The sequence below is a fragment of the Fukomys damarensis genome, unplaced genomic scaffold, assembly GCF_012274545.1.
Source record: "Fukomys damarensis isolate Sample0158 unplaced genomic scaffold, DMR_v1.0_HiC HiC_scaffold_5, whole genome shotgun sequence".
Lineage (NCBI taxonomy): Eukaryota > Metazoa > Chordata > Mammalia > Rodentia > Bathyergidae > Fukomys > Fukomys damarensis.
In genome coordinates, this window is record NW_022900917.1 from 45,321,468 (window position 1) to 45,348,575 (window position 27,108).

Genomic DNA, 27,108 nt, shown 5'->3' on the forward strand with positions numbered 1-27,108 from the left:
TTGTTTCTTAATCCATCCTTCTAACTCTTTTGGTGACTTGAGACTATTAACATTGGTAGTTGTAACTGATATGTATTGACTTATCCTTGTCATATTATCTTCCTGTTGTTGGTTCTTTTATTTTTTTGTTTTTCCCCCCTCTCCATTTAATTTATTGCCTAGCCTAATGGGTTCACTCTGTTAGGCCTCATGGAGTTGTAACCTTCATTGTCTTTTTCTAGGATATTGTTTAGAATTGTTTGGAGTGTTGGTTTGGTATTCATAAAGTTTCTTGGGTATTCTTTGTGTAGAAGTATCATCTTATTTCCCCATCCATTTTGAAAGAGAGTTTTGCAGGATACATCAATCTAGATTGGAGGTTGTTTTCTTATAGGGCTTGTAATACCTTACTCCATGCTTTCCTTGACTTACGGGTTTGTGTTAAAATGTCTGCTGTGTTTATGATGGGCTTTCCTTTATATGTGATTTGTTTCTTTTCTCTAACTGCTTGTAGTATTTTGTTTCTCTGTTGTTCCAGGATCTTGATTATTATATGTGTAGGTATAGAATTTTTTTGATCATTGCTAGTTGAAGTCCTATGTGCCTCACTTATCTGTATGTCAAATTTTTTCCCTCTGTTTGGGAAGTTTTCTGTCTTTAGTTCTGTGAACATTTTACAAAAATGTCATTTGTACTTTTTCCAGCTTTTTCATGGACTATCATCCTTATATTATTCTTCTTTGTATTATCTAGGAGCTGTTGTATTGATTCCTCATGCCCCCTTACTATTTTGAAGAGATACTTCTTTTCATGGTCATTGACCCCCATCTTGTCTTCTATACCTGATATCCTGTCTTCATAATGGCTCAGTTTATTATGTAAACTTTCAATAGAGTTTTTAATTTCCTGGATATCTGTTTGAATCTGTTTCATGATTTCCATTTCTTTCCTATGCTGGGCATTCATGGCTTTTGTTGTGGTCCTGAGCGCATGCATTTTTTTAAAATCTATTGCTGTTCTAGAGTCTCTAATCATGATATTCATTCTTCTCACCATCTTTGTAGTTACTTGGGAAATTATTTGTGTTTTGAATTTTTCTAAAACTTCATTCATCCGTTTTGTTACTTTCTGTGCTACCATTTTAAGTTGTCCAGGTGGTTGATTATCAGGATTTTCCATCTCGTTTTCCTCTGAATTTGCCTTTGGTGAGCTGGAAGTCTGGGTTTGCACCTTTCTTAGGAGTCTTTATTTCTCTTATTATTGTTGGCATTGTTTTTGCTTTAATTCCTCAGCTGATACTTCAATCCAGGAGGGTTCTTTCATCCTTCCTTGCTCTAAGATTATGTTACTTTTGAGGAATATGTTTTATTTATTTTGCTAAATGAATTAGCAAACTTCCATTAGAGTTTGTCTGATGTATCCTTATGATGAATTTCAGGCTATGTGTCTTTGGTGGAATACCCTAGAAATGATGCCATGCTATTTCTTATTGCATTCTTCCTGGGACCCATGAGTTTCATTTATCCCATTGTTGATGATGCTCATTTTATTTTTGACATGAACCACACAGTGTAGACTCTGAAGCTGGGGAAAGCAGTGGGAGATAAAGGAAAAATGAAGATTATACTTAAAAGTTGGGACTAGGTGGAACCATATCTGGTTGGGAGCTAATAGCCGCCTGGAGACCCATGTGCTCTTTGTTTACAGTGGAAGACAAATAGGAAGAGAAGGTGGGTCAAATAGTGCTATGTGGCCTATGTAGCCTAGGCAGAATGTAGGGCAATTATTTTCTGATTGGGGCATGCACAGGAAGGGAATAGGGAAGGATGCATAGTGTAACTGTCTCCTGGGGCTATGCCATCAGGGATTACAGTGTCTATTTGACTATCTAAACTATGGAGGAGAAAGGGAGTAGGGAGGAGAAAGGAAGTAGGGAGGGGCTGAAGGGCCATCTTCAGGCTCAGCCTGTGGAAATATTAATTAATGGTGGTAGCTTTCAGAAATCTCCATTGTGAAGTCATCCCTTCTCCCATAGTGATACATGCTTTAGAGGAAGTTCCACACAGTAAATATTGTGATCATCACCAAATTCTTGTTTAATTTTTTACTTATACATTTATTTATTTATATATATATTTATGTAGAAATGAACTCATGTATTCCTGTGCTATTGGAAGATTCACAAACTTAGTTACAATTATTATTTCTTTTAATGTTCAAATCATCCCATATTTGGTAATTAGGAATGCCACCAAGCTGGCACTGTACTTCTTTTTTTATTTTTTTAATATGGCCACATCATTTTTTAGCACTTTTTGACACTAAAAGACATTTCATCTCATTCTATATTATTCTTTTCCCAGTAAATCAGCCATTTCTGCAAGGAGTCATTCTTGATAGAAAATTTCATGTTTAGAAACCAACATTGAGGCACTAGGTGTGCTTATGGCTGCTGTATATAACTGCTCTCAAGACTTTTCATCTGACTAGGTCAAGTCATATGTGTAGGTCTATACACACACACACACGCACACACATCTGTAGTGCTTCTATGTCTAAGTATATTTAAAACCAAAAGTTCATACTTTGAATTCTAGTGTACATCCCAGGGTTCCTTCTTTCTCCTTTTCCATATTTGAAATTCTTTTCTTTGATAATAAGAATCCTGGATTCCATTATCTTTAACCCATGCCTTTATTTGATCAATCCTCAATTCTTACCACTGCTGCTACATTCTTTATTTATGTGGATGCCACTTCTCCATATCAATACAAATATTTCTCAGCCCAATCTCATATACTAGCAGGATATCACCCTTCTCTGGATCCCATTACTTCATGCCACTTGGGCTCTAGAATTCCATGCTAAGCTACTGTGGCCTTTGGCCCTATCCCATAAACCCTCCTCACTCTTTCCCCTGCTCTGGCTCTGACAGGCTATATCAGGCCACCTGCTGTAGATCCAATGCTTTGCCTCTACTTGAGCTCAGACACCTTGATTTGATCCAGCCCTCTTACTTTTCACCACCTTTAGCTCTGACATCTTATGGTGATCACCACCACTGTCCCTTTTCTCCTCTTCTACGAATGCCTTCCTCCCTTCCTTAGAATTGTGACAGCTGCATTGGTCTACCCACACTTCTATCTAGATAGTTAACCTTTGATTATCCCTGACACCCTTGCTGGGCTGACTGCCCCCTACATTTGTCACCCTGTTTGCTCAGGTAATGCTCTAATCCCATCTGAGAGAGACCTCTTACCTCATGCCAGTTTTCCCTCACCTTTGCAGGGAGGTCCTCCTCACCCTATTCAGGTTCTTACTCTCCATTTGGTCCTGGGACTTTTGTATCTTACTGTCCTCCTCACCCTGCTTGAGCTTTGATACTTCATGCTGGGTATTTCATCTTCTGTGGGTGTTGTTTTCATTGGGCTGGAGCTCAGACACCTTATGCTCATGCACCTTCCTCTAGGATATCCCTTGGGCTCTGACATCCATGCCAGGCTACAGCTTCTTTCTCCTCATTCCCAGGAGTGGATGCCTTGCTGAACCTCTCAGGCTGCATCTCCTTACAGCAAGCTACTGTCATATGTAGGTGTCCTCCTACTGTTGTGGTGCTGAGTCACCCCTCTATGAGGGCCCTCTCCTTGCCCTGCTTGTACTCTGAGTGCATGCTGTATCACTGACACTTAATGTGGATGCTTTCTTCACCTTTCCAGACTTGGGGGCTGCAGGCTTGGTGCTGACCACTGCCCCTGGCATGCAGAGGGTTGACTCCTGTAATTGAGCTCCACCACCTAAGGGACACGCTCCACACTTCACTGGGCTGGGCATTATGCTTGTATTGCCATAGCTTTCCTTCAGCCTATCTGGGGTCTGGTGCCTGTTCCAGGTGCCACTGTCTCAGTGGACATCCTCTGCACCTTGGTTGACTCCAATATCCAGGTCTGGCCATAGTGGCCTCTTCCTGCTTCCCCCATTGGTGGGCTTGCCTTGCACAGTCTAACTAATACTGTTTGAACTAAATTGCTTTAGAAATGAAGAGAAGGAAAGAAAAGGGAAAAAGAGAAATGGAAAGAGGATTGGAAATGGCTTTTGACAGAGTTCACTTAGACCAAGCCACAAACCCAGGGACATCATTCATAATTTCCTTTTGCTTTTGGAAGTGTTCATTTTTTGAATGATTTGAACATTTAGCCAACATTTCAATATTCTGTGCCTTCCTCAGGGCAATGAAGAGGCATATTCTCTGCAAACAGCTGTTCAGAATGATACCACGAGGGTCCTCCAGTATATTTATAGCTTTGGAATTCACAACTACCTATAATTTATACATGTACAGATCTTCAAAAAGTGTAAAAAAAGTAAATCCTTCTAAATTTTAGGGAGTATGGAGTTCAATTAGTTTTAGCAAGCTTTCCTATATATTAATTATCATTTATTTGAATGCTGTTCTTAAAAGCTATAAATCTGTAAAACTTACATTTTGTAACCTTGATCAGACATTATTCTTAAACTCCTATTGCAATTTGAGAATTCCACAAGTACTGAAACAAAGAACAAAATGTCATAGTGAAACTCATTTTTATGATGAAATGATGATTATGTTATAATTATTATAATTAATGCTAAAATCTAGCTATAATTCAACATGTTTGACCACAGTGCTTCTACAATGACTCAGGGTGTGACAGATTTACTCCTACGGGATGTGATGAGCTGTGGCTGGATGTTCTTGTGAGTGTGTGTGGTATAATTTGTTACAAGATCAAGGCTATGGTGGTGAAGCATTCACATTCCATTGTGTTTCTTCCTTGGAAAGGGTCTCAATAAAGTACGCAGCTTTGAGTACCAACGTTTTGTGTTTACCATAGCCAAGATTCCCTGAAAAGTGAAGACTGGCTGCAATAAAGCCCTACCCTTTTATACAGTGAGCTGCCAAAAGCTAGGAAGTGAGGTGACATTCTGCTTATCACAGTGGAATGAAGAATGACTGTGCACGTTCACCAGGCAAGGAGCACAGCTGGGGTTCCGTTATCAACAAAAGACAATGCAGGCAGGATTCCATAGTTTCATTGCCTCGGTCTGGGACATTACGGTTCAACCTCTGCACAAGACGCATAAATATCCTTTGGATTTTCTTCAGTAAGTGCACACTAGAGGTTAATAATGTGGAGATGTTTGATTCCCTGCTGTTTTAAATAATTTCATGGAAAATCTAATGCAGTAGGACACTAGTTTAGAAAGGTTATTACCCTCATCAAACAATAGCACTTCTTTCCTATTATTTTCTACCAATTTCTTGGCCTTATAGCTCCTCTCCCTTCATTTACCACAAATGATTCTTCAAAACGACACTCTGGTTGGGTGGAGATGGGATTGCAGGAGCTTAATCCCTAATCAGGGCCCTGTCAGTGCTGGTAGTGGTGTGCATCTTTCTTCTTTCTTCTGCTTGCTAGAGCTTAGATACAGACAGAGAGGCACACTCACAGATGGGGCTGGCATTGGAAGACAGTGCCTGACACCCTCCTGGGTCACATTAAGGGGGACCTTGTGTTGAAGCCTACAGAGGCCTTCCTGTAGTGATAGCCTGAGTAGCCATCTGAGCTCTTCCAAACTGAGAGTGCTCTGATTTGCTGAATTCTGGAGTCATTATACTCTCCATGGGTACTGGATACTTAAAACTGAACTCAAGAATGCTCAAGCAGAAGTTCAAAGTAGAGATTTTAAGATTAAGGAACAATGTAGGTTTCCAGGGACTGTGTGGTTTCAGATTTCCTGAGTGCAAAGGAGTCTGCCTGTTTAACATCTCTCCTTTCTTTCTACCAGGACACAAAGTCTGTTTACGTGATCAGGTATATTCTCAGACACCTTTCCAAATCACATGACTAAGTTTTTGTCAGTGAGATATGCACCATTGTTTGGATAGGACTGCTGTGTAAAATCTTTAAAACAGTGAGACAGAGCTAGTTTGTGATTTCTTTTATAACTTTTGCTTTCCTTTTGGGAGGTGATCAAATATCCTGGTTTGTCCTCAATTTTGGGGGCTTCTAGAAATATGGAACTTTCAGTTTTAAAATCCAGACAATCTCAGGAAAACTAAATAACCTGGTTATCCTGCTTTCTTTTTTCTGCCAGCAGAATATAGGTATAATGACTGAGATTCTGGAAGCTATCTTGTGACCATTAGATCTCACACTTATGTTAAGAGTAGATGGGAAAAATGGCAAGAACAACTTGGGTTCATTGTACCTACTTTAGATTTCTTAATATATGAGAGAAAAGTAATTCCCAAATTAGTGAAACTATATATAGTATATATATATATGTATATATATATATTACATTTTATATGTTAAATACATTGTATATATTCAATATATAGAGTACATTATGTTGTTGTGTATGTAATATATATTATATATATTTATATATTTGGAGCAGAATTCTCCTCTTTGTCAACAACTAAACTCAATTTCTGATGCATCAAATTACCGCATATTCCTATAGTGTGGACTTGGTCAGAGAGCCAGCCCTATTATGCCTATTGAGGAGTGAAAACATTTCTCCTACTTGATGTTTAATATTTTTGGAAACAAGAAATGATTTTAATCTTGTGGAAATGATTCAAATTCAGGTTTGTCAGGTTTGAATTCTATCTGCAAGATTTAATTGAATTTATTATCCCTAGTCCTCACCCTTTGGAAATGTACTCTGAAGGAGTCCCGAGACAGATCTGAGTGGTGTTCAGGGAAGCTCCACATTTGGAGAGAGGCCCTCAGAGGTGATGCGGTCCCTGTGGCCCTCTCTCATGAGCAAGCAGCAGGGTCATGATCTCCTAGTGTGCTCAGCCTCTGTGATGCCTGGTGCTGCCTCTCCTTGCCTACAGTCTGTAGAGTCATCTCCACAGCAGGTACCTGGCCCAGTGTGACTCCACTTAGCTTCTGATTGTGAATTTCAGAGTGCAGCTCCTCTTTTTCTGGATCTGTGTGTTGGCCATTTTTGTCTCACTACTCCAGGAATCACACAGCTAAAACAACAATGATTTTAAGATCTCCAGGGTTTTAGTTTGTTTTGAGTTTTCTTTTTCTAAGGAGTATGTGAAACTGACCTTAAGAATGATTGTAAAGCAGTGAAGATTGTTTATTTTGCCTTTATATAAAAATCCTTTACCTTTTACTTTCCTGAGTATAAGAAGTATCCCTTTCCATCAAGGGAAACATAGTACTGAATTTATACTAAATACTCCAAGATAATAGTTTATGTAAATAAAAATGAATTGAAATATTTCAGTATGAGCTTGAGCTAGAGTCCATCCCAGTTGTTTGATATCTATGCATTGCCTTGTAAAATTTTGAGATTCACCTTTGGAGCAAGATACACACACATACAAAAACACATGTATGTGCACAGATATGTATATGATTTAATCCTCACAAAAACCCACATGAGATATGGGAATGAGGTGCTGTACAGTCATACACTTACAGTTACAATACCATCAAGTAGCCAAATAAGATACAAACACCTGTCTTTTCTAACTTCAAAACTGTGCTGTGTTCTATTGAGATACACTACAGGCTGTCAAGGAGGATTTAAAATTGATTTATTTAGGGCCAGGGATTTAATTTAGATCAGTGGAGCCGCCACCTGCCTTGCAACTGCAAGGTCCTGAGTTTGATCCCTGGTACCAAAAAGGAAGAAAAGTATAAAATTGATTTATGTTAAAGGAACAGGCTGGTTATCTTTCCAAAGAATTAGAAGAATCATACCACAGTGATACATGTGCACCCATGTTTTTAGCATCACAGTTTGTAATAGGGAAAACTTGGAAACAGCCCCATTGCCCATCAACTGGAAAATGGATAAAGAAGATGTGGTTTTTCTATAAAATGGAGTACTACTCAGCCACAAAGAATGAGAAACTAGAGTCATTCATAGGAAAATAGATATTGAGGCCATACTCTTAAGTGAAACAAATGACACACGTATGTAAATGCCGAATAGTTTCTCTGGTGTGAAAAACTAAAAGTGTAAATAAGATCCAAATTGTATAATTGACAATGTGAAATAGAAATAAGAGGGCTAAAGGTATAGGGGAAGTGGGAAGGGTAGGGGAAAGGAAATAAAAGAAAAAATATGAGAAAAGAAATAAATGTAAACAAAGTCTTTGTAAATAGGGGAGGGTGGAGAGGGTGAAGGGAGGGCAGGGGTATGGGGAAAAATGAAAACCAAGATCTTTCATGTAAAGGTACAAGATCCCAATGATGAATGTAACTCTACTGTATACTTAAAAAGTACCAATAATCTAAGTTAAAAAAAGCACAGGAACAAGGGAATCAATATTAACTGAATGCCTACTTAGTGACTTTCTATGTTCTTGTAGCATCCTTTCTTAGTTAATAGTTAAATCATATCTTATGAAGTGGAGAGTAGTATTTTCACTTTTTCTTCATACCCATTTTCTAGATGAGGAAACAGCTACGGAGAGATTAAATATCTTACTCATGGTCAACCTGTTACTGGAGTTTTGAGGCAAAAGCCTCAGCTCTGGGGGTCCCAATCAACTAGGCTTGGCCACCATTCTGTGATGCCAATGAAGGAGATGAGCAGTGGTGGCATAAGAAGAGCTTTAATCAGCATGGTCCAGCTGAGAAGCACACATAAAAAGGTTCAAGATCTTTCTTCCAGAGGGTAATGGAAAATTTGGGGCTTTATAGGGCAACAAAGAAAAAGTTGGAGGTATGCACAGGTGAGGGACAGGTTGCATAGTTGGCAACATAGGTAGTCCTAGTCAAGCTATGTTCTAGTTGAACAATATCTCCGGGCTGTTTCTGTGAGGTTCTGGGAGAGCCATCATTACACTAGGGAGCGATTTGGTTCTCATCATGAGAAGATGGTCCCTGCTTTGGGGTCAGCCTCAGCTTCTGTCATGGAGTAATTGCTCCTGCTTGGGGGTGACCTGAACCATCACGGGGGTGATCTGCAAGGCTCTGTTTTGCCTGGAATCTGAGATGGCCGCAGGTTTAGGACAGTGACTCAAGACATGTAGGCATCGCTACAGGGAGTGCAGAACTGGACATTCTGCAAGTTGACAATTATATGGTTCCTGTAAAATCTGACATTAGTTAGTCTTATAGTGGTGTCTTCAGCCATGAAAGCAGATGAGATAGACTAAAGTTAGGGCTATTCTCCCACGCTATCAAAAATAATGCACAACTAATCTTTCTACATATGTCTTTAGATATTAGTGTATTGACTTCAATTCTCAACCCCACTACAATGAATAAAATGGAATCTGTTCATTTCCATTAATATGGCATATTATGTTACTGTTTTCACAAATTTTGACCAAATTGGTAGTTTAAAAATAGGTACTTTGTTGTTGCTTAAATCTGATTTCCTAGACTTTGTGAGATGTTTGTTGGTCATTCATATTCTTTGCCAAGAACTCTTCAATCTGAGAAGACTTAAGCTAAAAGAATAAGTTTGCATTTCAGATTTTGGCACTAGAAGAGGGAGTAGGGGATATGAAGGAATGAGCATGGGATTATTATACAATAGGAGTTTTGAGGCCTCCTTTCTATACCCCTAAAATAAAATATTCTGTGTATAAATTAGCCTGCAAGAGTGGGATTTTTACAAGTGAAAAATTATTTTCCATGTGGTTTGGAGGCTTAGGAAAAGTGAAGAGAAAAAGTGATTTTGAGGTGCACATGAGCTACTGTATACTTTGCAAGGACTAAACTAGTTGGATGCTGTCTTAAAATCCAGAAAGAGTCTAACCTTTGCAATTTAGAATACATTTCTACACACTGTTGCAAAAAGCCTTTCAAAGGCAGATTAGATGGAAGATGACTTTCATTTGTAGATGAAGGAAAGCATAAAGCTCTGGGGAAAATTTGCTATAGAAATAAGACTCTTCTGGGATGAAGTTGAAGTTGCTATCTTTTTTGAGCCTTGCATGCAGACTACTGGAAAAGAATCCCCCTGTAAAGTTAAATGGACCGAATTTTAAATGAAGTTCCAGCTGACAAGCTCAGAGAGAGCTGGGCCAAACTAAACAGTCATTCCCGAGAGACGTTAATGCCTTGGAAGGCAGGGCATGCAATGCCCATCTCCTTCCCTACCCCATACCTTCTGTTGGATTACAGATAAGGTGTTTGTGTAGGGGCCCTTGTGTCACTGGGAGCCCATACATGAAAGTGGAATTCCATAAACCCGCCACTGAAGATTTTTATTTGTGTGTTCTACCCATGAACCACATTTTAAAATGCATTTTGAGATTTGAGCTAATAATGTGAATGACATTCAGTGAGATTGCCAAATGCTGGTAATTTACTCTCATTTTCACATTAATGTGGGCCCACCTGTGATGAATTGGAAACTAAATAAGCACATCAGTTTTAATTAGATATTTCAGAGACTGGATCTAGTTAAACAGCAGTATTCATTCTTATCTATTAAGCAGTGGAAAAGTTTAGCGCATTCTTCAGAAATAGTTTATAGCCTCCCCTTGTCACCATTTGTCCGTCCCCTTTGATTTGTAAATATTCTTTTCAGGTGGTAGCTTTGGATTTAAAAGTGCCCAGGTTTGTACAAAGAGGGAAGGAAAAGATAAGATTTAAGTCTTAAAAAGATAAGCAGACTGTCCAGTTAATCAATGGTATGTTTAATACTAAGAAACATAAATTTGAGAAGCAAACCTATATACATTTAAAAAAAGACAAATATCATCATGGTTGCCTGGAAGATGACAAGTAGAGGGTTGACATCTATCTTCTTTCAGTGCTGATTCTACAAATTGTGATCTAAAAATGCCACCAGGGTAGAACTCATAGAGATTGAAAGACCTTCTCACTGAAAAGAAGCTATTCTTCAAAATTCAACACAAAATGTTTCAGTCCTAAAATAGGCAGAATGCTCTCTGATGAAGAAGGGTCTAGCACCTAATGGAAAAATAAATGGAGGATTATTTTGATTAATATTTGTGAAAGACAAAAAATTTAATAGTGGACCATGAAGTTTAGAAACCAGTTTTCTCTACCTCAAATTATTTATAGTTGCACTTTTGCTTTGGTCCTAGCATCATTTCTGTAAGTTCTTCTACCTGGTCAACTGTAGATTCCGGAAAGCTGGGGCTGAGGCTGGGTATCCCCTGTTATAGCTAAATCCCCAGAGCTTAGCACTGTGGGTGTTCCATGGTACGTGCTTGAGGAACATTTGTGTCAGTCTCTCTCTGGATTGCAAGTACTTACTTAGTTCTAAAACATTCTCCTCCTTCGTGTTTCTGTCATTGCTTATTTCTTGGATGTCCTTTGATGAAAAACAATCATGGCAATATTTGTACTTCATTTGTCCTTTGTCTTTCTTGAGAGGGAATATCAAACAGTTAGCCACAGGTATGTTTTAATAAACTTAAAAAAGATTCTGAGAGGTACAAGATCCCAACAATGAATGTAACTGTGCTGTATCCCTAAAATGTACTAATAAACTCAATTAAAGCTGAAAAAAAAAAGATTCTGAATGCACATTAAAGTAAAAAAGAGAATTTCACAACAATTCCATATGTCTGTAGAAAATCAGTGATGGTTATAATACATGAACTATATTAATTATAGCATCAAAACTAGCAAAGGAAAAATGAAAGAGGCAATATTAGGTGACAAGTAAATTATAGTTTTGTATATGATGGTACTTTTGTGCAAGAGACTTCTAAGTACTCATTAAAATGTTTTTCCTATTTAAGAACAAAATAATTTTCCAAATATATTTAGTCAAATAACTGAAGTAACAGAAATCACTACAATGTAATCACATTTTTCTTTGTAAAAGTATAATTAAATTAAAATATATTTTAACAATCTTAAGAAGTATTCCTTCTTATAGAAAAAAAGATTAAAGAATTTGCATTGGAACTTTTAAAATATTTTTCCAATTTTTTTGGCTAAGAAATGTCTTGCTTTTATATTCAGAAAATATGTTATGAAAATATAGAATTTCTTTAAATAGAAGTCTCTTTGGCTGGATTAAAAATGTGATATAATTTCTCAGGAATCTGTATCTGGAGAAAGTCAAATGGCCTTGTGGGAGAAGGTGGTAAAATAAAGAAAGCACAGACTATGGTGAAAGGAAGTCTTGTGCTCTTGGCTAGTAGGGTAGTTTGACATCTGTCATGCCCATTTCTCAGAATGGTCTCCCTGGACCATTCTCACAACAGCATATTAGTAAGGGGGGTGGGTGGGAGGAAAGTCGTTTCAGACTGTCAGATTGTCTCTATACAATTGCCACAAAGAAATCATAAATGAGGAAAGGGGAAGTCTCATTTTGGCTCCAAATACCAAGTCCTATCGCTTAATTTTATACATAGTTTATAGGTTTCTTTCGCTTCTGAGTGAATAAGTTGGAAATTATTTTCAAGCTTTCTGTTTTAGTTCTTCCTTATCTGCTTCATGAGTAGTTTTTTAAAGATGAAAACCTGATTATGTCCCTGATTGAAATTCTTGAAAGCTTCTCCTTGCCTTTAAGGCAATCATCCAGACTCCTTACATACTTGATATTGGTGACCAGTCTTCTGCCTTCTTTTCCAGCTCATTGCCCAAACCTGTCCTGGACTTGACCACAGCACACCACTTACAGCTTTGTGTGTAGCATCCTGCGTTATTCGGGCTGCACTTACTTCTGGAAGCATCCTCTGAGTCTCTTTCTCCATCTAGCCCCTCCCCTTTCCCTGACTTCACACATTAGTTACCACAGTTAGCTCTTCTGCCTGCTAGTTTACTGTGAGTTTTTGGATGGCAGGGACCAGGATGTGGCCATCTTTCACTTTAGTGCATACCGTATGGTCTTCATAGGTGTTTGATCAACCTTTGTTCATAAACACCTGAATGAATGCCTGAAATGGTTTGGTGTACACACACACACACACACGCGCGCGCGCGCACACACACACACACACACACACACACACACACGGGACTGTTAAATCAACTCCCAGTTCTACCTGTAGCTGGTCTCTTTCTTGCAGGGAGAGCTCAGTGGCCTCTAAGATGCACATATATTCTCTAGTGAAGGAAGGCATGGTCAGCAGAAAAATGGCTCACAGCGGTATGCATGCCCTAATCCCTCAAGTCTGTGGCTGTTAGTTTACATCCTAAAAGGAACTCTGAGATGGAGTTAAAGCTGTGGTCCTTAAAGTAAACATATTATTCTGGATTATCTAGGTCAGATGTAATCAGGAGAGCCCTTAACAGTAGAAGCTGGATGAATGAAACTAGATAAAATGGAATAATAGGCAGGAGAGATTCAAGGTGGGAGAAGGGGTGGGGTTCAAAGATGGAGTAAGGGAATACCAAACCAAGGAATCTAGAGAAACTTAAGTGTCTGGGAACAGGTCTCAGCTGACATCCAGTAAGAACACAGAGATTTTATTCTTCTAGCTGTAGGAAACTGAGTTCACTCTTAACCTGAATGTACAGGAAGTGGATTCTCTTCAGCAAAGGATCACAGTGCTGCTCGATTTAGTCCAGTGAGACCCATGGTGGACTGTTGTCCTGAGCAATGAAATCTGTGGTAACCAAGTACGGCAGCAATGGAAAATGAATAGAGTTTAGAACTATTTTAGCATATGTGATGATCTTACTCCTTGGCTATCCATTGTCTTCACCCATTCTTTGCAGAGAGGAGCCTGAATAAAAGGACACAAAACGAAGAAAAAAGAAAAAAAAAGAGGACTCTACATGGTTGATTAAAAGAAATAAAAGAGGAGAGGGAAAAGGTACCCATTACTAAATATAATCTTTAATATTTTATATAAATTTTGCCATTAATTTAATTTTAAAAGTCTTGAATTGTTTATTCATCTCAGCCCCTCCACATTCTCCACACTACCTGTAGACATTTGTTTCTTTCTCTCTGTGGTCCTTTTCAAGTACTATTGTGCAGTTAACCCAGATAATTCCCCAATAGCACTATAATCCTTGCAAGGCTTTTTGAGAAATCAGACAAGGGGGTGAAATTCACACTTTCCTCACTTCAGTGAGTACTTGGAGTTGTCTGCCATCTTTTCATAAAGTTTGTGCAAATGGGGCTTCTAAGTCCAAATCTCTGCTTTTGTTTTATTTTTGATGCAGTTTTGCCTTTTCATTTTACTTCACCAGTTGGACAAGTGTTACTCAATCTTTCAGAGAGCCTCTGACGAACTGGATGAATTTTATAGTGATGTTACTGTTTCTCTTATAGTTTGTATTCCTTTGAAAATATTGCATTCTTTCTCACAATGATTGATCCATATACCCCAAGACTGCTTTCAGTGCCAAACAGACTATAGGATGTAGAGAAAGAGTGTTGATCTAGATGGGAATTGGAAAATATAGGTTTCAGTTCTGTCTCTGACCAAGACCATGTGACCTTTTTTTTTTTCCTCATTGAGTTTATTGGTACATTTTAGTATACAGTAGAGTTACATTCATCATTGGGATCTTGTATCTTTACATGACAGGAAAGACCATATGATCTTGAAAAACCATCCTGTCATTTACTCATTGTATATTCACTGAACTCTATATGCCAGTACTCTACTGGATGCAGAGGCTATAAAGATGGACTTATAGAGATTCTCTTTCTCCAATGACCTTATAGTGTAGGGGAGAAATAAATACAGAAACATGCACAGCACTGTGTGATGCATGCTTCTTTGGAAGTGGGCACAAGTTACCATGGGGTTTTAGAGGAGGCAGTGATTCACTTTGCTTAAGGGCAGGGATAGAACATGAATAGTATTAATTAGCTTGCTTTTGCTGTATATTAAGTACAGTACATTAAGACAGCTTAAAGGGAGGAAATATTTATTTTGGGTTATAGCTTCTGAGGTTTCAGTCTATGGTCCCTTGGATCTGTTGCTTTCAGTCTGTGATAGCACAGTATTCCATGAAGAAAGCATTGGCAAAGGTGGTTTGATTGCCTCATGGTGGCTGGGAGGTGGGGGCGCTGGAGTCCCCATATCCTCTAATGGCCATTGCCCCATTGACTTAATTGCTTTTTGCTAAGCCCCATCTCCTGAAGGCTTTACTACCTCCCAGTACCACCATAGGCTGGGGGTGAGGCTGGGGACGGGCCTTTGGGGTGCATTGCAGATCCAAATTACAGCATGCAGCATCTTTGTAATTAATTAATCTGATACTAGGTATTGAATCCAGGGCCTTCAAACTGAACTAAATTCTCCCCATCTCCCTGTCTTTGAGACAGGGCTTTATTAGTCACTAAATTTCCAAGGCTGGGGATGAACTTGCAATTTTTCTGTCTCAGCTCCCCAGATGCTGGGATTGTGGGCCTATGCTACCATTCATACAGCATATTAAAGATGAGTTAAAATTTGTTAGTTGGGAAAGGGAAAATATTTAATTCAAGGAGAACATATACAGAGTCATAGGCACGTGGCCTTGCATAGTCAATTTTAGACCTAGAAAAAGAAAGCTGTTTTTATGCCCATTAAAGAAACTTTTCTGAAAGAGTAAAGGTGGTGGTGGTGGGGATAGGGCGTGAGACTGGAAGTGATTCCTGGAAGGATGAGATTAGGTAAAATGACTTCCAAAGTCTTAAGTTTTTTCATTTATGGAGTAGTATTTATGTAAGTCCTTTCAGAGGTAACATTATGTAGTTCAAATTATGATGATTTCTTACAGTGAAGTATACTTTATAATTGAGTGTTGATTAAAAACATCTTCTATATACAATCTTGTGACATAGGTTACTATGAAATTGAAATCTGCATGTGAGACATATGGAAACTGGCACAAAAAGATATTGTATGCTTAGGATCCTGTGCTCCTTGGATGCAGACCCAGACAGAATCATTTAACTTATTCCTTTAGAATGAGAAAATATTAAAACTGAGAAACCAAACAAAACTCTGATCAATTAATAGAGCCTGTTTAAAACACATTTCCCTAAACAGAACATATCAAACTTCATTTACATATGAATTATTATAGGAATCTTATTAACATATAGATTCTATTTCTGTAGGGATGGGGAATGAAAATCCTGCATTTCTAATAGCTCCCAGGGGATGCTGATAGACTGAGGTTTCAGAACTTACTATGAGTAACAAATCTTTAAAGCTGTGTTGACATCGCCAGCCACATGTAGTTATTTAAGTTTAAATATATTACTATTAAATAAAATAAAAAATTCAATGCTTCCATTGCATTAGCCACTTTCAAGTGCCTGGTACATAACCGCACCTAGAGGACATCATATTTCTATCTTTGTAGAAAATCCTAGTGGACACTACTGCTCCAGACTTTATTATGAACAGCCAAGTAATATCAGCCTTCCCAAATAATTCTTTCTTTGTAGTAACTATATTTAGAAATATTCCAGAGAATGGAATGTAGAGAATCACTTGTCAAGATGTAACACCCAAATTCTAATATCAGCTACCCCTTTTGCTAGCTCAATGTTCTTGGAAGGTCACCTAACTCTTCTGGGTTTCAATTTCTTTTATTTCTTTTTATTTTTTTGGTACCAGAGATTGAACTCAGGTCCTTGTGCTTGCGAGGCAGGTGCCAGAACCAGTGAGCTAAATCCCCGGCCCTGGGTTTCAATTTCTTAATCCATAAAACATGATGTTATATTGTATAATTCACGAAGGGCTCTATAACTCTAGAATCCCAATTCTAAATACACAAAATCTTCTTCAATTTCATTATAAGAAGGCTAACCTGCTATAGCCACTCATTATTCACTTCTCTTCCATTCAGTACAGAACTTTTCTTTTCAGAGTGGAAAAGGAAAAAAAAAACCAGTAAGGAATTTCTCAGAACATTGAATCAATTCTGTGTGTGTGTGTGTGTGTGTGTGTGTGTGTGTGTGTGTGTGGTTTTTTGAGACAGAGTCTCATTTTATAGTGCTGAGATTACAGACATGTGCCATGATGCCCAGCTTCTAGTCCCTCTCTTTTTTTTTATTTTTATTTTTTGATAGTCCTTCTTTAGAACACCTTTTTGTCATTTAGCTTGGTATACAGTCTTTTCATTAGGATGTATTAAAGAGTATCATTTAATATTTAGCACCCAACAGGTTCCAGGCACTGAAAAATTTATGTTAGTGCAGTTATTGAGAGCAGTGGGCCTCAGGGTCAATTATGCATTTACAGACATCTGAGAAATGTTTTGAAAACCTGTTTTTAAACCTTACCACTGGCCAATTAAATAAGAATCTTTGAGGGAAGAACCCATGTTTCAATAGTTTAAAAAATTTATACACTTCTTATTTTGGGAGTGATTGCTTTAAAATTTAATGTAATCTGAACTATATCTATATTTGCATGATACTTTGACACCTCCTCCCCACACAAAGAACTAAAGAACCTTAAACAGTTCTTAAACTTCATGTGCATAGTATTGACCTGGGAATTTTGTTAAATGGCCCAAGAGTCTTCATTTCCTACCAGGGGATAGGGGATATTATTGCTGCTAGTCCATACACCACATTGTGACCATGAAGGCTTCATAGCACTTGAAATTTGATCATTTGTTACCAACTAAATACAATTATTATCATTTTATTATATTTTAGCCTTATGCCTGAGATAGCATATTAGATACATATTTGAATTTTTAAAAAACATTCTTCTTGCATCTTAAAAAATTTACTTTTCTTAAAAAATACACTATGTTTTATTTGTGCAAGTTTCTTGGTGGTGAAGTATTGACTTCTCTTTATCCTCAAGTATATTTATTTAAGTAAGTAATTTTTAGGTATGCAATTTAAAGATGATAGCTATTGTTTCAGACTGAATATTTATGTTGTTCCAAAATTTATATGTTGAAGGTATAATCTCCAATATGATGCTATTAAGAAGTGGGGCCTTTGTCATACAATTGGCTATGGAGGAGACCATGTGGACATGACAGTGTGTACTTCTAAGTGGATATTACAGAAAGTAGAACTTGTCTCTGCCATGTGTGGGAGTTCAGCAAGAAGGCAGCCATCTGCAGGCAAGATGACTGTGGCTGGATTCCCTCCTTAGTAGAACCCTATCTTAGACTTCTCAGCCTATGGAACTGTGAGGAAAAAATGTTGGTTGTTTTAAGAATCCAGTTTGTGGTTTTGTGGGTTTTATCAGCCTAGTCAGACTAAAACCGCTGTTTTGCTAAATACCTTCTAAGATATCATTCTACTGTTTTCTGGTATCTATTGTTTTGGCTGGTAAAGTCTTCATCATTTTCATTGTCTCTCCTTTAGAGATGACAGCTAATTTGTCTCCTTTAAGAATTTTCTTTGGCGTTCTACATTTTCATTATTATGTGCTACCTGTAGATCTATTCTTATTTATCTTGCTTGGGATATAGTATGTTTTCTGGACCTGTGATTTCATATTTTATTATTTTTGGAAAACTTTCAGTCATTATCTCTCAGATATTGGACCTCCCCATTTCCCTCTATTACTTCTTTGCTTCTGATCAGTTGTACTGTTATTTTATTTTTCATATCAGTTATTTTAGCATTTTACATTGTATAGGCTTGCTGTGCTTGCTACTTCATGAACAATTTCATCAGATCTCTCTTGCATCATGTGCAGCCATGCTTGATTTGTGTTTTTATCCCATTCATTAAGCTTTTCTTTTAAATTAAAAGAGATGTATATTTTCTCGAAAATGTTATTATTTTTCAAATCTGCTTGTTCATTTGGATAATTTCTTGCTACATGGTTATTGTCTTTATTGTGTGTTTTCTTTCTTTAAACATTAAAATACTCATATGTGTTCTTCTGTATTTTCCATCATAACTGCATATCTTAGTCACTTTCCTTGTCACTGGGACAAAATACCTGACACCCACAACTTACAGAGGAAGAGCTTTATTTTGGCTCATGGTTTAGAAGTTTCAGTCCACATAGACAATAGCTTGGTGGAAGGGCCTCACTGGAGGAAAACTGCTCAGGTCATTTCAACTAGGAAGCTGAGAAAGAAGAGGAACTGGAGTGAGGTCCACAGGCCATGCCTTCAGTGACCCACCTTCTCTGACCAGGGTCCACCTCCCAACAAAAGCTAGTTGTGGCACCTCCATAATTCAGTCCCATTTCATAGGCTCCAGCGCTGAGCACATGAGGATTTGGGGGGACATCTAGATATAAACTGTAACACTTTAGTTTCTTAGGTAGCCAGTTTTGTTTGTTACTTTGGACTTTTACTTCTGCTGGTTTGTATCATAAAATCTTTTTCTTTCTTTCTTTCTTTTTTTTTTTTTTTTGGTATGGGGATCAAACTCGGGTCTTTGCGCTTGCAAGGCATTCGGTGGAACCACTGAGCTAAATCCCTGGATAAAACAGCCCATTTGCCCATTAGTTAGAAAGTGGATAAAGAAGATGTGTTTTTCTATAAAATGGAATACTACTCAGCCATAAAGAATGAGAAATTAGATTCATTCATAGGAAAATGGATACATATTGAGGATATACTCCTAAGTGAAATAAGTCACACATGTAAATACTGAATAGTTTCTCTGGTGTGAATAAACTATAATAGTACATAAGATCCTAACAAGATAATTGACAATGTGAAATAGAAAGAAAAGGGCTAAAGGTGTAGGGAAAGTAGGAAGGGTAGGAGAAGGGGAATAAGGGAAAAGAAAAAAATATGAGAAAATGAAAAAATGGAAACAAAGTGTTTGTAAATGGGGTGAAGGGAGGGCAGGGACAAGGGGAAAAAATGAGAACCAAGACCTGTCATGTAAAGGTACAAGATCCCAATAATGAATGTAACTGTACTGTATCCCTAAAATGTACCAATAAACTCAATTAAAAAATCTTGCCATGAAATTTTTTTAAACATTTTTTATCATGAGCCCAGTCTTACTCCTTGGTCTTGGGTAATATATTACTGGGCTTAGTTTTTCCACCTTAACATTGAATCACAACCAAGTATCCAAATAATAATGGCAGTGTTGATATTTGCTCATGTGGCAATTCTGATTTTTATTATCTGAAAGTTCATTGTTTTGGGAGCAAAAGAGTGATGCTTGGAGACTTCAAGAAAAGCAATGCAGCAGAATTTGACTGATTCAGTGTGTATTCTTTTTTGTTGTAGAAATTTCCTTCAGATCATGTATCATAATGTAAGAAGCAAAAATTATAACCTTTTAAAGGAAAAATATTCTTGAGCAATAAGAACGTTTATTATCTAATTTAAGAAATCCATAGAAGACAGTTCCAGACACAATTTAGTAGTTTTATGGTGCCTTAACAACTTTCTTCATCTTTGGTTTGACCACCCTCTTTATCAGGAGTATCTTTCTAATGGCTGCCAGACGACTTCCGAAGTTCCAAGCATCCTATGTTTACAAAACAGAATCCTTTCTGGCTTTCTTTCTACCTGTAGTTTTGTCTTTCCCTCTCTCTTTGTTTTCCTTTAGCTAAAAGAACTCTTTTAGATGTATTTTTGCATCACCTACCTGTGGGGGAAATAATTGTATATTTTGTCTATTGGTACATTTTAGGTATACAGTACAGTTACATTCTATATTGGGATCTTGTACCTCTACATGACAGGTCTTGGTTCTCATTTTTTCCCTTTGTCCCTGCCCTCCCTTCACTCCCACCTCCTCTCCCCATTTACAAACACTTTATTTCCATCTTTTCATTTTCTCACATTTTTTTTCTTTTCCCTTATTACCTTTCCTCTACCCTTCCCACTTTCCCTACACCTTTAGCCCTTTTCTTCCCATTTCACAATGTCAGTTATCTCATTAGGATCTTATGTACTATTACCAGTTTATTCACATCAGAGAAACTACTCAGTATTTACCTGCATATATTGAAAGATATCTTTATGTTTCAATTACTGAAAGATATAAAATTTTATCTTCACTCTTAAAAGATAAAATTCTAGTTTGATTAAATTTTCTTTCAGCACTTTTATGATGTCATTGCATTGTCATTTGGTTTGCATAATTTTTGACAGAAAGTCAATTAAATAACTTAATGTTGCTTCTATAGCAGAATCCCTTGAAGAATTCTATTAAACTGCTTTTATGATTTTCTTGTCTTTGTCTTTTATTTTCAGCATTTGTCCAGGATGTAACTGTGTGGTTTCTTTTGTGTTTATCCTGCTGTACTTCACTTAGGTTCTCAAGTCCTTAGAATATTCTTGGCAATTATTTCTTCAAATATTGTTTCTGCCCTTTTCTCTCCTTTCTCTTGTTTTGGGACTTCAAAGAAAAGCATGTTAGAATTGTTGAGCATATCGCACATGTTGATTATGCTTTTCCCATTTACTCCTCTGTCCCTGTCTATGCTTTAATTTGAATATTTTCTGTTGTTCAGAACAGAGTAAACACATTTTTAAAAAAATTTAATTTATTGGTACATACTAGGTAGACAGTACAGCTGCATTCATCAGTGGGATCTTTTACCTTTACATGCTAGACCTTGGTTCTCATTTTTTCCCCTTGTCCCCACCCTCCCTTCACCCTTCCCTCCCCTCCCCCTTTCAAACACTTTAATTTCATTTTTACATTTTCTCATATTTTTTTCCTTTTCCCTTATTCCGCCTTCCCTATCCTTCTCACGTCCCTACACCTTTGGTCCTTTTCTTCCTATTTGCTAATTGTCCCATTAGGATCTTGAGTACTATTTTAGTTTTTCACACCAGAAAAACTATTTGGTATTTGCATATGTGTGCATTATTTATTTCACTTAGAAGTATATCCTCAAAATGTACCCATTTAACTATGAATGAATCTACTTTCTCATTCTTTATGGCTGAGTAGTATTCCATTTTATAGAAAAACAACATCTTCTTTATTCAATTTCCAACTGATGGGCAGATGGGCTATTTCCAAGTTTTAGCTATTACAAACTGTGCCGCTATAAAGACGGGTGTTCATATATCACTGTGGTATGATTCTTTCACTTCTTTTGGAAAGATACCCAACAGAGGGATGGCTGGGTCAAATGGAATCTCTAATCCTAGTTGGTTGAAGTATCTCCATATTGACTTCCATAGTGGTTGCACCAGTCGACACACCCACCAACAATGGAGAAGGGTTCCTTTCTCCCCACAACTGTGCCAACATTTGTTATTGTGTGATTTCTTGATAGCAGCCATTCTTTGTGGGGTAAGGTGTAATCTCAGTGTTGTTTTCATCTGCATCTCTCAAATGACCAGTGATGTGGAGCATTTTTTCATATATTTACTTGTTGCTTTTATTTCTTTGTCTGAGAAATGTCTGTTCATTTCAGATGCCCACTTTAGAAATGGGTCTTTATATTTGGGGGCCTGGTTGTTTTGAGTTCTTTATATATTTTAGATAATAGTCCTTTGTCTGAGGAGCAGCTGCTAAAAAGTTTTTCCCACATTGTAGGTTGTCTCTTAGTTCTGTTGATGGTTTCTTTTGCAGTGCAGAAGCTTTTTAATAAGATGAAATCCCAGTTATTGATTCTTTCTGCTAGTTCCCGTGCTACTGAGGATTTGTTCATAGTCTTTTCCTATGCCAACGTCTTCCACAGTTCTGCCTAACTTATCTTCCAGCAAGTCTAGTGTTTTTGTTTTTATGTTTAGATCTTTAATTCACTTGGATTTTAATTTAGTTCATGACAGATAAGGGTCTAGTTTTAATCTTTTGCACATTGAGATCCAGTTTTTCCAACACCATATTTTAAAGAGGCTATCTTTTCCCCAGTGGGGACTGGCAGATCCTTGTCAAAGATGAGGTAGCTGAGTATATCTGGAATTGTTTTTGTGTCTTCCAATCTGTTTCACTGATTCCTCAAGTCTGCTTCTTTGCCAGTACCATGCTGTTTTTATCACAGTGGCTTTGTAGTATAGTTTAAAGTTGGGAATTGTTATACCCGCTGCCATGTGTCTGTTGCCTAGGATGGCTTTTGCTATTCTAGGTCTCTTTTAGTTCCAAATGAATTTTTGGATTCTTCTTTCTAGTTTTGTGAAGTATAGTGTTGGGATTTCAATTGGTATTGCATTGAATCTGTATAGCAGTTTTGCTAGTATGGCAATTTTCACTATGTTGATTCTTCCTACCCAGGAGCAGGGGATATCTTTCCATTTTCTTAAATCCTCCTCTACCTCTTTTTTCAGAGTGCTATAGTTTTCAGTGTAGAGGTCTTTTGCTTCTTTTGTTAGATTGATTCCAAGATACTTCATTTTTTGGGTGCTATTGTGAAAGGAATTGTTTCCTTAATTTCTATCTCAGTGAGTCTGTTATTTGTGTACAAGAAGTCTATTGATTTTTGGGTGTTGACCTTGTATCCAGCTACTCTGCTAAAAGTGTCAATTAAGTCGAGAAGTCTTTTGGTGGAGTTTTTTGGGTCTTCAATGTAGAGTATCATATCATCAGCAAATAATGAAAGTTTAAATTCTTCCTTTCCTATCTTTATTGCTTTAATTTCTTTCTCTTATCTAATTGATATGGCTAATGTTTCCAGAGCTATATCAAAGCGGAGTGGTGATAGTGGGCAACCTTGTCTTGTTCCTGATTTTAATGTGAAGGTTTTCAGTTTTTGGCCATATAATATGATGTTGGCTGTTGGTTTTTCATAAATAGCCTTTATTAAATTGAGACATAGGTCATCTATTCCAATTTTTTGAAGAGTTTTTATCATGAATGGGTGCTGAATTTTGTCAAATGATTTTTCTGCCTCTATCGAGAGGATCATGTGTTTCTTGTCCTTGACTTTTTTAATATAGTGTATTACATTAATTGATTTACATATGTTGAACTATCCTTGCATTCTTGGAATAAATCCAACTTGGTCGGGATGAATGATCTTCTTGATGATCCTCTGTATTCTGTTTGCTAGTGTCTTATTGAGGATATTTTCATCTATATTCATTAAGGAGATTGGCCTGTAGTTCTCTTTATTAGTTACATCTTTCCCAGGTTTGGGAATCAAAGTGATACTTGCTTCCAGCAATGAATTTGGAAGTATTGCTTCTCTTTCAATTTCATTGAAAAGTCTGAAGAGTAATGGCAGTAGATCTTCTCTAAATGTCTTGTAAAATTCAGCAGTGAATCCATCAAGACCTGGGCTTTTCTTTGTTGGTAAGTTTTTAATTACATTTTCAATTTCACTGTGATTGGGGTGTTCCAAATGTTTTTATCTTCTTCGTTCAACTTTGGTAATTCATAAGTATCTAGAAATCTGTCCATTTCTTCTGTGTTTTCCATTTTATTAGAGTACAGGTTCTCATAGTATGTATTAATGATCCTCTGGATTTCTGTGGGATCTGTTGTGACTTCGCCTTTTTTATTCCTGATTGCATGGACCTGAGCCTTTTCTTTCCTTTTTTTGATAAGGTTTGCTAAGGGTTTATCAATTTTATTTATTCTTTCAAAAAACCAACTCTTTGATTCATTTATTTTTTGTATTGTTTTCTTAGTTTCCATTGCATTGATTTCTGCTCTAATCTTTATAATTTCCTCTCTAGTTTGAGCTTTGGGTTTTTCTTGCTCTTGTTTTTCTAGGAGTCTAAGAGTCATTGTTAGGTGTTTATTTGAGCTTACTCTGTTTTCCTTATTTGGGCATTCAGTGCTATGAATTTTCCATGTAGAACTGCTTTCGTTGTGTCCCATAGATTCCTGTATGTTTTAATGGAATTTTTGTTTATTTGTAAAAACTGTTTGATTTCTTCTTTGATTTCCTCTGTGATCCATTGATTCTTCAGGAGAGTGTTGTTCAATTTCCATGTGTTTGTGAAGTTCCTACAGTTTCTTATGCTATTGATCTCCAGCTTTACTGCACTGTGATGTGATAATATACAGGGAATAACTTCAATTATTTTGCATTTATTCAAATCTGTTTTGTGAGGCAGTATGTGATCTATCTTGGAGAATGACCCATGTGCAGCTGAAAAGAATGTATATTCTGAACACTCTATAGACATCTAATAAGTCCATGCATTCAAAAGCTTGGTTGAGTTTTAGTATTTCATTGTTGATTTTTTTGCCTAGATGATCTGTCTATTTGTGATAGTGGGCTATTTAGATCCCCACTACAATTGTGTTGGTGGTTATTTGGTTTTTCATGTTATTTAATATTTGTTTTGTATAGTGGGGGCATTTATATTTGGTGCATACATGTTTATGATTTCATTTCTTCCTCTTGTATTGTTCCCTTTACAAGGATGTAGTGGCCTTCTTTGTCTCTCTTAATCAGTTTTGGTTTGAAATTTGCTTTGTCTGCAAATAAGATTGGTACCCCTGCTTTTCTCTGGGCTCCTGTCTCATGGAGAATTGTTTTCCACCCTTTCACTTTCAGTCTATGGGCTTCTTTTTGCACTAGGTGTGTTTCTTGTATACAACATATTGTTGTATTTTGCATCTTAATCCATTCTGCCAGTCTATTTCCCTTGATTGGTGAATTGAAGCCATTGACCTTGATAGTTATAACTGATATGTACTGACTTATTATTATCATGTTATTGTCCTTTTGTTGACTCTTTTTATTTTTTGTCCTCTCTTTTTAGTTTCTAGCCTTGGCTATTTGATTTACTCTGTTGGGCCTCCTGGTGTTGTCATCTTCATTGTCTTTTTCTAGGATATTGTTTAAAATTCTTAGTAATGGTTGTTTAGTATTCATGAAGTTTCTCAAGTGTTCTTTGTTGTGGAAGTATCTTATTTCTCCATCCATTTTGAAAGAGAGTTTTGCAGGATACATCAGTCTTGGTTGTAGGTTGTTTTTTTTTAGGACTTGAAATACCTCACTCCAGGCTCTCCTTGACCTAAGAGTTTGTGTTGAAAAGTCTGCTGTGATTCTAATGGGCTTTCCTTTGCATGTGATTTGCTTCTTTTCTCTTGCTGCTTGTAGTATTTTGTTCTTCTGTTGGGTTTCTGGGATCTTGATTATTATATGTCTAGGTGTAGATTTTTTTTTTTTTTGATCGTGGCTAGTTGGTGTCCTATATGCCTCGCTTATCTGTATGTCTAATTCTTCACCTCTGTTTGGGAAGTTTTCTGTCATTAATTCTTTGAACAGCTTTTTTAAGTCATTTGCATTTTCTCCTGGTACTTCATGGATACCTATCAGTCTTATGTTATTCTTCTTTGCGTCATCTAGGAGTTGTTGAATTGATTTCTCATGTTCCCTTACTGATTTTAAGAGACCTCGCTTTTCATGGTCACTATCTGCTATCCTATCTTCTATATCTGAGATTCTATCTTCGCAATCTTTTATTCTGTTGCATATGCTTTCAATAGAGTTTTTAATCTCCTAAATATCTCTTTGAATCTGTTTAATGGATTCCATTTCTTTCCTCTGTTGGGTGTTCATTGTTTCCATTTCTTTATTATTCTGGGCCTTCATGGTTTCTATTATGTTCCCAAGCTCATATTTTTTTTGTCAGTTTGTGTTCTGGATTCTCAAATCATGTCTTTCATTTTACTCACCATCTCCATGGTTATCTGGGAAATAATTTCTGTTTTGAATTTTTCTAGAGCTTGATTGATCATTTTTTTACTTCCTGTGCTGTGAGTTCTGAGTGTCCTGGAGGTTCACTATCTGATTTTTCATCCTCCTTTGCCATACTGTTTGCCTTTGGTGGACTGGAAGTCTGTCTTTGTGGCTTGCTTAAGTGTTTTCTCATCTTTATTTTTGCTGTTGGGTTGACCTTGATTCAATCTCTGGTCATTATATCTTACTGATATCATTGTGTCCCAGCCTTTGATTCTCTAATGACTTATAGACATTCTCATTTTCATAATTGAGAAAACAACTCATCAAATCAATCCCTATCCTTTATCCCTATCAATACAATCAGAAACATAATAGGATCAATCACCACCCTTTATAGCCCACCACGCCTCTACAGAGTGCTTCCTAGGACTGGCTCAGTCAGGGGATCTAATAACAGGGAGGGGGCAATGATGCCCTTCTGCCACTGTGTCTGAGCCTATCAGTGGTGCCCGCTGGAAAAGGTGTGGTTTCAGTGGAGGCCGTGCAGGAGAAAGGGCTCTGAGTCCAAGCCAGGGCATTGACGTAAAACTCACCCACCTGGTGCTGTGTTGAAGCCAATCAGTGCCTGCTGGAAATTACGTGGCTCCAGAGGAGGCCAGGCAGGAGAGAGGGCTCTTAAACTCATCTTTGATATGTCTAGTCTGCTGATGAACTCATCC

The 27,108-nt window shown here is 37.2% G+C and overlaps 1 long non-coding RNA gene across 1 annotated transcript in view; it reads left to right on the forward strand.

Annotated features, from left to right (window-relative positions):
- Positions 1-13,734, forward strand: part of LOC104853483 — a 62,082-nt gene extending 48,348 nt beyond the window's left edge. The window contains exon 3 of the long non-coding RNA XR_777797.3: positions 13,656-13,734. This is a non-coding gene — a long non-coding RNA (uncharacterized LOC104853483). The remainder of the gene's footprint in view (positions 1-13,655) is intronic.
- Positions 13,735-27,108: the final 13,374 nt, after the last annotated feature.